The sequence below is a fragment of the Syzygium oleosum genome, unplaced genomic scaffold (genome assembly GCF_021117445.2).
Source record: "Syzygium oleosum isolate NSW1041296 unplaced genomic scaffold, Sole_v2.1 Sole_v2.14, whole genome shotgun sequence".
NCBI lineage: Eukaryota > Viridiplantae > Streptophyta > Magnoliopsida > Myrtales > Myrtaceae > Syzygium > Syzygium oleosum.
In genome coordinates this window covers 5,509,530-5,521,938 of record NW_026607498.1, presented here as the reverse complement: position 1 = coordinate 5,521,938, position 12,409 = coordinate 5,509,530, and the positions used below count along the sequence as shown (strand labels likewise).

Genomic DNA, 12,409 nt, shown 5'->3' with positions numbered 1-12,409 from the left:
AATATTGTGGCCATCAGTGGTGTTTTGGTTTCAAAAGACACAAGAAAAAAAGGATAAATGGGATCTGGTACGTCGCAGTCTTCATACTGAAATCAATTGCAATGACAAATTCAAAACCTTGAAGAGAGTCCTTTCACTTAGTCTTGCAGTTGAGCGTGTTTCACAAGGATTACCTCATTAACTGTAGGAGATTAATTGAATTATGGATCGCAGAAAGATTTGTAAACAAGAAAGAAGGCATGACGGTTGAAGAAGTAGCCAGGACTACTTAAATGAGCTCCTGAACGGAAGCCTGATAGAGGTCTCTGTTAATACAAGCGATGGAAGGATTATGTATTGCCGTATCCATCACTTTCTGCTGGATATTATCACTTCAATGTCCAGCAACCATGGCTCTGCAGAAACAACCATAATAAACATCATAAATGGCCGGATAATGTTCGTCGCCCATGCATACAGACCAGCCTGAAAGTTATGCAACAGAAAAGGTCATTGTCTCAACTACATTCTTTATGGGCAATGTCATTCCATGCCTTTTATACTGATAATATATATAATCTCTATCACTTTTATATATGAGTTCACAATTTCGTAAAAGAGATAAGACCACGTACTTGGAATGCTCAAACCAAACAACGAAAGCTACTCAAACGGACGAATTCAAAACCCTATCAATAAAGCGAGAAGCGATATCAAAACTTAAGTGAATAATAATCTATTGCCAAGATCTTTTTGTCACCCCCCGACTCCTACACGTATAGAGGTAATGACATGGCTATCCTCCTATCCGAAGGATGCAGCCTCAAACATAGCTAACATTAACCTGTTATCTTATGTTCAACCAAAAAAATAACTTATATATAAAACTTGTGTATAACTTCGAATTTGATTATAATTGGACCTTTCAGTTCAAAATTCGTATAACTTCGAAAATTGCTCTGATAATACAAACAACAAGTTCAATTACTTATGAGAATTGCGAAATGAAGCTATTCCGGCTTGACAAGGTCCCCTGGCATGTACACGCAGGCTTTCTCTCCTCTCTTTTCCCTCAGTTTCCTCTTATTCTTGTCATTTACGAAATTTGTGGAAACAAAAGAAGATCTATTTGATTTATCAAGAACAAGCCACCAAAGACCCCAAACTATACCCACTATAATACATTTACCATAAACTTTTTTCTATGACACCAAAAATCTCAAACTTATACATGTGTGACACATTTACTCTCCGACAACATTCCGTCAATGGACACCATTAAAAATTTGTCTATATATATGCTGAAAGGCAAACGGTGTTGACATGACACCTATATAATTTAACTGAAATAAAAACGATATTGTTTTGACTAAAAAATTATCTGAGAGAACTTTGATGGATAGTAAATATATCACATAGGTACAAATTTAAGCTTTTTTTGTTACAAGAAAAATTTTAAACTAAATATATCATAGTGGGCATAATTTGGGGTTTTTTTATATCACAATAAAAATTAAATGGTAAATGTGCCACAATGAGTATATTTTGGGATTTTTTATGGCTTTTTCCCTAATATATATGGGTTAAAGCTAACAAAATAACGGGTTAGGCTTCGGCTTTAGGAAAAATGGGCTGGGTTTTTTCTTGTTGGGCTCATCTATTGCACTTTTACAGAAGTCAAATTACATAAACCGATTAGCCACATCCTTCGGAGCATATGAACAAAAGGTGGAATCTTGAAGCGACCCAAACCAAAGCATCTACTTCAGCAGTTTCAGGGTATAATCCTCTCAGCGTGAAAATTCTCCACCTAGATTATGCTCCACCTAAGTGTGCCAAAACTCCTCATCTACTGCACCCTTATGCCAAAACGGTAAGCAGGGGCCCTTGCTTCCTTAGTAAAAGCTGATGCCATCAAAATTTACAGAACACTGGGAATGAGGGCTCTTAAGAAATATGATTGCCTAAATAAGCATAAACTCTTCGTTTAAATGCTCTTCCCAATTCAACGACCTCAGATTCCCTCATCTGCCTATGAATGCTGTCTAGCTGCATAAACCCAATATATCCTTGGGACATCCGGTTTGCTACATTAGCGGTCAAGCAGGCCGTATCTCTGCTATTTGTTAACATTTGTAAGCTAGCAGCAGAATACGTAGGGTTGGTTACAAGACGGTTGAGTAACATCAAAGCTTCCCACGTTAGTAAGCTCCTGAGATATAGCACAAGTTAGTGCAGGAGAAAGGAAGGCAAAAGAGACTAAGGCAATAGCAAAGACCCCGATAGGGATGTTAAAGCATTCATAATCAACTGGTATTTCAAGAACAACAGGCTGAAAATAAATGCAAGCACAAGTACCTTCAAATCCCGAAGATAATGGCACTGCCATATGACTACGGTGTTAAATTTGAATATCTAACAAATGAATGATCAGATAGAGAAGAGTTAAAAAAAAAAGAAAAAAAAAGAAATGGGCACTGCATTCAGCATACTGTTTGTGTTAAAAATTATCCACGTCAGTGCCGACCGTGCCACATAGGCCGGCTGGCGTCTGCGTCAGCAAAATCCGATCAAAGTTAGCTGGAATAACTGAATTTGCACTATATCAAAAGGTTTATGATTCAATTGGCACAAAAAAAAAATTTAAGACTTAATTGGCACCAAAGCAAAAGGTTTAACTTTTCTGACACTTTTCCCGTTACAATCATTTATATCGCCCACATATATATTCAGCTAAGTTTGCATGTGAATGATGCCTACAACCTATAAGCCACCAATCAGAAATACATTTGGAAAATGTTTATTGGAGTAATTTATCAAAAATGCAAAACAGAACAGTCAAGTCATATTACCACCGCCTCAGCGTCATATTTCCCACAAATAGTTGGGTCAAGTCCAAGCTAAAAAAAAACAGTCGAGTCATATTTACAAATAGTTGGTCAAGTCCAAGCTCAACATCATATCAGTCGTGGAGTTTTTGGTTAAATAATTAATAAACTCGCTTTTCTGGGCATTATAAAGTGCAAAGATCATCACAGACAAAAAAAAGAATGGTGTAAAGATCATCCACTTTTCTTAGGCAGATGTAAAGATTGTGTACTTATTTAATGCTATACCTAACATACTGCCAATCTTAAAGTTTTGCAGATCATTTAATCTATCGTAAATTAAGATGGTTTCCATGGAGCACACGCAATAACAGGAGAAGATAAGATGGACGGTTTGACAAACTGGGCAAGAGCCGAACGAAGTTTCTATGGGTTCATGCATGACTACGACCATATCTTGATTTACAGGGTTGCCCGTTAATTATTTCTTTTAAGTTGACATACATTCGTATAGTCTTTTTTTATATTTTGTTGATCTGATAGGGGACATTATTATCTAATATAGCGAGATAAATTACAACTATTATTCAATATAAATTATTTTAACGGGTTTTACCTAGAGTTAAACAAGGAAGCATACATAATATAGAAGATCATTACACAACTTATGCTACGATAAATGCAAAACTTCAAAGATCAATCCATCCACCTGCGGTTGGATTAAAACTATGAGAGAACACTAAAGCATCACTATATGAGGTGAGTGGCAAGAAAGAATGGAATAGGCCTGCAACATTAGAAGAAGTTGATCAGTAATAGAACACAACAATTATAGTAATATGTTCTTACACTCATTAGGTAAACAACTTAATAGAATGGAAACAAAATTGGGGAAGAGACCAGAAGAGAAGAAACTAGAGACAACAGATGATATTAGGTACCAACAAAAAAAACCAGACTTCAAGTTAGGAACTTGAGAACCAAATCAGATGACTGATTTGATGCAAGAATCGGTCAACAGATTAGGGAAACTCACCGGACATGAAGGTAAAGGAAAAAAAAAGTAACGTACTGAGGATAGACGAGGAATCAGAAAGTGAAAGTAAGACAGAGAAATTGGAGAAAGTATTTTCTTTAAGTAAGATTGTAGATTATGTTAGTAGGAGGTCATCATAAATCCCAAAAGAAGTTTGAACCTGGAATAATTGCAAAAGATGTTTTGCTTAAAGATATAAAAAAAACTTAACATGTAAACAAATATTTGCCGGTAAAACTACCATATTAGTCACAAACCTATTGTCCATATGCAAATTCAATCAATATATTTTTTTTAATTTTGCTAATTTAGTCCTAAATAATTACGTTGTAGTCCTTTTGGGCCAATTTTAGCCAAAAATTGCTAATATCATGGTCTAGTCATCACCAGCCGTCCTGCATAGCGCACTATTACATCAACGAATTCCAGCAAATTTGGCTGAAAAGACTAAATTGAAGTTTCGCGCAAAGGTTTAAAATTCAATTCGCAAAATTGGAAATTTTTAAACTAAATTTGTATCCGTACAATAAGTTTATGAACGATTGCATAATTTCCCCGATATTTGCTAGTGGCAAGCAATTCTATCAGCATTCGATTTTGACATAGAATATATTAAAGGAGAATCAAATTCATTACCAGATATCTCAACTAGAGAATTTTTACAGGGAGATATGTATTAGGATAGTAGAAATACTCTCCAAAGGAGACCAAAATTGATTTAGGTGAATCCTCTCAGCCAGGATTTGTCATAAGAAGCTAGAGTTCATATGTGTCTGAGTCAGAGTCAGTACAACCCTAATTGAAAAATGCTCTTCAGAAAATTTAGGAATAGTGTCTTAGTGGATTGAGACAGCATGTTCAAAAGTTAAGCATATAGAGTATTTATATTTAGCCCGTTCTTTCTTTGAATCAACTAAAAAAGAGAAGGCATTACCTAGAATCCTCAGATATCATATTACTCCAAAAGACCTTCCAGTAAAGTTTTTCTATCTCAAAAAAAAATCTTTCCTCTTTACTCCTAAATAATTTTTTAATAGATAATAAGGCTCCGTTTCTTTCGCGAAAAATGAATGATTTGAAAAATATTTTCCTAAAAATGATCATTCATATTGCCAGCCATAGGTGAGTGTGTCAGCCCCCCCTAGATCTAAGCAAGGGCTGCAACGCCTTAGCCAGCCAAGGGAAAGGGTTGTAGCCCTCAACCAAACCGAGTGAGGGCATCACAACCCTCGCCGGTTGGCCAGCAAGGGTCACCAGCCCAAGGTTAGAAAAAAAGGAAGGCTAAAAAAATAAAAGAAAAAAAAAAGGAAAAATAATGATAATAAATTTATAAACTTTTAAAAACATTGTCCACATAAGCTATTTTGAGCTAAAATTTGTCGGATGGACTAAATTGACACAATTGAAAGGTTTATGACTAAATTGGTTATATTGAAAGGTTTAGTACTGTTTTAGCACGAGTACAATAGGTTTATGAATTTTTTAAAAGTTTTCCCCTATTTAGTGTGTGCCCTTTCCAATAATCCTGTGACCCTTACTATAACGACCGGGGGACAAGGGCCAGCAGCCATTGGTGGAGACAAAGAGTAGCTCCTCGAAAGCTTTTAAGATGACAAAGGAAGAAGGAATGAAATAAATTGCACACCAAATAAGGGGGAGAACATTTCTAGATTATTTATGTCAAATTGGATTTAACATACAAGAGACTCCAATGTCAAGAGTGCTCAAATGGGAGCACAGCCAGGATAGATGACCTCTCAGGAAAGTATCTATCGGTATGCCAAAGGACGAAATTGGCTAGTATGGGTCTAGGGGTATTACATTATGTCTCCAATGCATTTGTAATGATAATTGGTGTGATTATGTAGAAATATCATGTCAGTTTTTGGTATCAGCGCTATATTAGATTATTCTCATAATAGATAAAGCTTTTAAAAATTCCTATGAACGTATCTTTCTTTTAATGAAAATTGAAAAAGTCTTTAAAATTAAAGATGAATCGAAGTAGTAACTTTTAAATACTTTTTTTATTGGCAGTTTTATCTCTTTCAGAAGATTTAGATTGGTATCTTCATCAATAGAAAAATGCTCCTTAATGACTTAATTGAAAAGAATGAAGAAAGTAGTTAAGATGGGTTGAAAACTTCAGGGTAGATCCGTTCAAGAGGTCACAGTTTAGGGTTTTTCATGGGTTTATGTTTGAAAGTGATGAAGCACATAGCTTGAAAACAATTTAATTTCTGCTTTGAGTAACGTGTACGTCCCAGGCAGCCATGGAAGTAGGAGAGATTAGCTTGAATTTGTTGATTATGATGATCCAATTTCCGTGGTGCTTGGAATGGTCAAAAGTCTAAACGTTGCCATGACCCATCAAGCTAATTTTCAAAGATCACCCAGGATCTAATTTGAATAGAGACAGACTTGGAACATTTCACCCTTTGAAATTCTCGCAGGGGTTTCGATGGGGAGTGCTCCTGCTTTTCCTCACAAGTATGTCCACCAAGTGTTTGATATAATGCCGAGCAGGAGACAGAAAAGAAGGCACAAAACGGACGACATTGCAAATACACGCAAAGGTATGAGTGACTCAGAACATGCGTCTTGGAATTGTTTTCTTGTTTCGGGTAAGGTGTGTTCATTCAGTAGATTGGTGCTGGTAAAAGTAGCCTTTTCATCCTCATGGGATCCAAATCAACTCCACCTAAGTGACGGTGACGAATTCGTGAATACTCAATGTTTCTTAAAGGGCTATTGGCGCGACCCTGTTTTTAAAGTTTCGTGTCGTTAGTGATTGACGATGCAGCGTGACAATTTGCTTATATTTTAGTAGCTCAGTGGTAATTAATGTCCTTTTTCATTTTTTGATATGTTGTTGTCCCACTCAGTCTTGGTCCAGTTCTCTCGACTATACAAGGGCAACAGCTTTCTTGGAGACTAACGTCAAAGTATTTATAACGAAGTTTGATAGAGAATTCTCTTATTAGCCTATTCACTGATGATCCAATCTGGTAAGCGCAGAAAAATTGAAAAGAGAACTATCAAAATTTCAAGTATGTGACCTCAATTGCTTATTTAGAACTGTTTTAGATGACTTTAGCCCCAATTTCCCAGCAAGAAGTTTTTGGACTTTTCGATAATGTCATCTAGTAAAGACCTTGGATTTCCTGTCAATCAATCAAAAAGATTAATCAGTTGATCTTGTATTTTTTTGGGCAAAAAAATGGAAGTTGATTTTGTACTTTCCAGCAAAATGCTCATGGCGTTGGAAACTGTTGAACGGAAGAAATTGTGTGGAGAATTGTCGATAAAAGTGGTATCCCAAATTGTTGATGCATATAGTGGTTGAGGAACTGGCTTGGTGCCGAGATGGGACGGTGGAGATGGGGTAGCTTGTACAAGCTTGGGGGTTGTTCAGGTCGCAGGTTGTGCTGTTCCTGTTTCCACCAGGTTTAGAGAAAGTGTTGTAAACAGATGCGGAAGAACAAACACAGAACACAGGGATTTACGTGGTTCGATCACAACGTGATCTACGTCCACGGGCGAGGCAAGATAAAATTTCACTATAATCAAAGAGAGTACAGTTTTCAGAAGTCGAAACAACGACAAAAGCTCACAGCTCACAAAACTCTCGAAAACAAAATTCTCCCTGTACATCAATGAGAAAACCTAGCCGCGGTATAAATAGTGCTCCCAAAAAAATTTCCTCCGGGGCATAGCCCCCGAACCCCCCGAGACATTTGTTCGCTTGCTCCAGCTCGGGCTCTACAAGTTGGGCCTCTCGACCTAACCCTCCGCGTCACGAATCAAATCTCAATTTTTTCTCCACTTTCGGGTCGCACAAAAAATATGTCGGATCGGGTCATGAATCGGACCGAGTACATAAATTCAAGACATATTTAACAGAAAGTATCATTCAGCTTGAGGCCCTGAGAAGGTGATTGTTGTGAAGTCTTGACCATCAATTTTTAACATATGAAATGACCTTAAATTGTTTCATCAGCTCAAACCTAACTCCGTCTGAAACTTTTACCTAGAAATGGAAGCTTGAGAAAGCCTACAATGCATCGGTATGCCGACCTCAAACAGCGATAGCCCGCAAAATAAATTCAATAAACTTGACTAGAAAGCCAATCCAATTGTCATTCATAGAAATGCTAAAATGATATACACCAGTAACATCATAAAAAAATTTCTTCAAAACTTGCGGGGGGCCGCCTAATCAGCGATTTTTCTGGTTCGAACTAGGTCAATTGTTTCCATAATAAAAAATGGAACTGCAAATCAAGTTATCTGATAAGTTCTGTGTTACTTTATTAAAAAGATCGAAACATTTAATAATTTCTCGCATTAAGAGGTACTTCTACAAAAAGGAAAGGAAATAACAATTACAGTGATTGAGAAAAGGACTAAAAAATATAATTTGCTCAATTTTATAGAAGATATGGACCACCAGGAAAGATAAAAAATGTAAAATTCAGCATGGACATCATATGCTTCACCATTTCCACATTGGACTCCCCAACTTTTGGAGCCACTATGTAAAGGATACTGGCAGAGTTATAATCCACAACTTCTGCACATGCACAATTAGAGCATGGCTGAAGCTGCCGTAAACTTCCTTATTGACAAGCTCAAAAATTTTCCGGAGAATGAAGTGCAATTGTTCAGAGGTGCTGAGGAAGAAGTTAGCTCAGTGAGAGGACAGTTGGAGTGCGTAGGGGCATTCCTGAGGGTCGCAGATTCCTTGGAAGAGAGCGATGAGGAAGTCAAAGTATGGGTAAAGCAGCTCAGAGAGATTGCATATGACACTGAAGATGCTCTCGACGAGTTAAAAATTCTCTTGGCGCATGATCATGGGGTTGGGTTTGCTGGTCTTCTCTGTAGGATGTCTTGCTGTGTGAAGAACATGAAAGCTCGATGTCAAACCATTTCTGAGATACAGAACATTGACTCCAGAATCAAAAGCACATGTGATGGACACCAGAGGCTACGCTACAAGTTTAGTAAAGCTGAACATGGCCCGCGCTCCAAGTACTCTAACAACACATGGCATGAACACCGAGGTCATGTCCTTCTTTCAGATAAAACTGAGCTTGTGGGCAATGAAGAACCGAAGAAGCAGCTGGTTGGATGGTTGTTTGAGGGCACTTCTAGGCGGGGAGTAATCTCAGTTGTTGGGATGGGAGGATTGGGCAAAACCACACTGGTAAAGCAAGTTTATGAAGATCCAGAGGTGAAAAAACATTTCATGATATGTGCTTGGATCACTCTCTCTGGTTCTCCGAATGTAGGAGGGCTCCTCCAGGACATGCTTTGGCAAATTATGAGAGTGATTAGAACCCCAATTCCTTCTGGTGCAGACACCACTGATATCTACTGGCTGAAGATGATAATCAAGGACTTGCTATGGAGAATGAGGTTTCTGGTTGTTCTAGATGACACATGGGGAATAGATGAATGGGATGCTGTAAAACACTCTGCCAAATAACAAGTGCAGCAGCCGAATAATCGTCACAACCAGAAATGCTGATCTAGCATATACCTCCTGCCGAGAATTCAAGGGAAAGGTTTACAGGATGGAGCCTCTGCCAGTAGAACAGTCATGGAAGCTTTTCTGCACGAAGACATTTCAGGGGAGTTCATGCCCTTCCCATCTGAAGGAGACCTGCAAGTTAATTTTAAGAAAGTGTGAAGGACTGCCACTTGCTATAGTGGCTATCAGTGGTGTTTTGGCTACAAAAGACAAGCACAGAATAGATGAATGGGAATTGGTTCGTCGCAGTCTTCGTACTGGGATTAACTGCAACGACAAACTCAAAAATTTGAAGAGAGTTCTTTCGCTTAGCTTTAATGATCTGCCACACTACCTGAAAGCCTGCTTCTTGCACTTAAGTTTATTTCCCGAGGGTCAACCCATTAAGCGTAGGAGACTGATTCGGTTATGGATCGCTGAAGGATTTGTTGAAAAGAAAGAAGGAAAGACCCTCGAAGAAGTTGCCAAGGACTACTTCGTGGAGCTGTTGAACAGAAGCCTGATACGGGTGGCTTCTAAACAAAGTGATGGAAGGGTCAAGTATTGCCGCATTCGTGATTTTCTGCGGGACATTATCACTTCAAAGTCGACTGATCAGGGGTTTGCAGTAATAGCTAAAGAAGAAAATTGTGAGTGGCCAGACAAAGTCCGTCGCCTTTCAATACAGAACACCTTGCAATCTCTGCGACAGAACTGGTCCTTGTCTCAACTTCCCTCTTTATATATGTTTGGGATAGATGGATCAATTGTGAATAAAATTCTAGCTAGTGATATGAAACTGCTAAATGTTTTGGATATGCAAGGGGCTCATTTAACAAGGTTCCCTGCTCAAGTTGCTGATTGGTGTTATCTGAGATATCGAAGTTTCAGGTTCACTGAGGTGAGTACAATTCCAAGTTCTATTGGGAAGCTTCAAAACTTGGAGACTCTAGACCTTAAACACACCAACGTCACCGAATTGCCAGTTGAGATCTTGAAACTGCGACGACTTGTCATCTCCTCATTTATTGCTACAAGAACATATCCTATTCATCCTTCAAATTCGGTTTTAAGGCCCTTAGGGGAATAGGGGCTTTGCAATCCCTTCAAAAGCACTGCTATATAGAGGCAGATGAGGAAAGTAGCAGCAGTGTGATGAGAGAGCTTGGAATGTTGACACAACTGGATAGATTGGCCATTCTGAAATTTAGAAAAGAAGATGGAAGGGATTTGTGCTTGTCAATCTCCAAACAAACGAGGCTTCGAGCAATATCCGTAGCTTCTGTTGATGATGATGAGATTATTGATCTGCAACACCTCTCTAGTCCACCTCCATTCCTTCAGAGAATCTACTTGAGAGGACGGTTGGGGGCATTACCACAGTGGCTACCGTCTCTCAGTAGCCTGATGAAATTGCCCCTGAGGTGCAGTCGCCTAAAGGATGACCCTCTCGTGTCTCTCCAAAATCTGCCCAATCTTGTGCATCTCGAGTTGCTTCAGGTTTACAAAGGAAGCTCATTGTGCTTTAAAGCAAAAGCCTTTAAAAAGCTGAGGACTCTGGGTATCGATCATTTCGATGAACTCAGGTGTGTAGAAGTGGAGAAGGGAGCAATGCGTTTTCTTGAGAAGCTTATCATTCAGCGTTGCAAGTTACTAAAGAAGCTTCCATCAGGTATTGAACACCTGACAAGGCTGAAGTGCTGGAGATTTTCGATATGCCAGATGAGCTTGTCAAGAAGCTCGTGCAAGGTGGACAAGATGATGACTATCAGAAAGTTGCGCATGTTCCAGAAATATATCATGGCTACTGGAGAGATGAGGGTTGGGACGTCCAGTTAATCGAGAGATCAGTGCAGAGGGATGTTGCTACCGCCCAAGGCACTAGCATGGGGAGCAACGAGTTCCCACCATGTTGGAAGTGAATGTACTATATAAGTGAATAACTGTGAGCCTGCCAAGCGTTTGTGACTGATGGATGACTTGTAATTGTGAATGTGTTTTGAGGTAGCTGTGATTTCGAGTCTGTCTATAATAAGGGATTGAGTTGCGTCTCTCAATGCTTTATAAATAGAGCTCGTATGTAATGCTTTAGTAAGCCATTTAGTAAATATGTAGTATTTTGTAATTGCTCTCGCTCTCCCTCTGTTAGGTGATCCCTGAAATCTAAAACATGTACTAGAACTATTACTTTGTTCTCATTTTACAATGTCCCTTTTTTCATCGGTGTCGTGAAATTTCACAAGAGTGGATCATTACAATTACAATAAGAGGGGTTCATTCAACCCAGTCATGATCTCGTAAGGCCCACTATAGGTATCCAAAGATTGGTGTAGGTATGACAGTCAAGATTCAACCTGTTACGGGTTCTTATTGAAAAGCATTTTCACCACCGGAAGATTTAATGCCCCCGCTATTTAATTGCTTCCTCCAGGTTTGAGATGCTTCTGATGCTAGCCTTCAGCTCTTGCAGCTATAGCTCGGCTGTAGTGGGCAGATGCAATTATAAGAACTTTCTAGCAAATGTCAAGTCTCATGTTTGCCCTGATTTCATAAAAAGGAGATCAGGTCATTTTTGTATGATAAACCTGGTTAACTAAGGCACCTCTTTAAACCATCGACAGAATGTTCCGATGATGTTCTTGGAGCTTTCTGTTAAAGAATTGTTGGCTTTTTCAGGGTTGTAGCTACCATCATCTGCCTGCTCTTGATTCTAGAGAATCCTATAGAGCGAACTTTGAATTTTCACAAACTTTGAATTTGACTCTCCAATATTCGATGCTTGTCCATGTAATGTCTTAAATTATTTTTGCCACTTCGAAAGTGCCAAGTCTGAAATTCTTCTTGCTCGAAAGTCAGCCTGTCCAATGATCACCTCTGTCCTTGAGACACTTATTATTTATTAAACATACTTAATAAGGAAATAGTCGATTTTGAAAGCAATGATTATGCATGTCATGAAAACAACTAGCGTATTGAAAAATTGTAAAATTTTCTTATTTGGTTGCTTAACAAGTGTCTAGGGGCTTTTTGAAACAAAATTCTAACTATTAAAGG

General features: G+C 38.5%; 1 pseudogene; it reads left to right on the top strand.

The window, feature by feature from the left end:
• The first annotated feature begins 8,437 nt into the window (after positions 1–8,437).
• On the top strand, positions 8,438–11,277 carry LOC130139950 (disease resistance protein RPM1-like; annotated as a pseudogene).
• Positions 11,278–12,409: the final 1,132 nt, after the last annotated feature.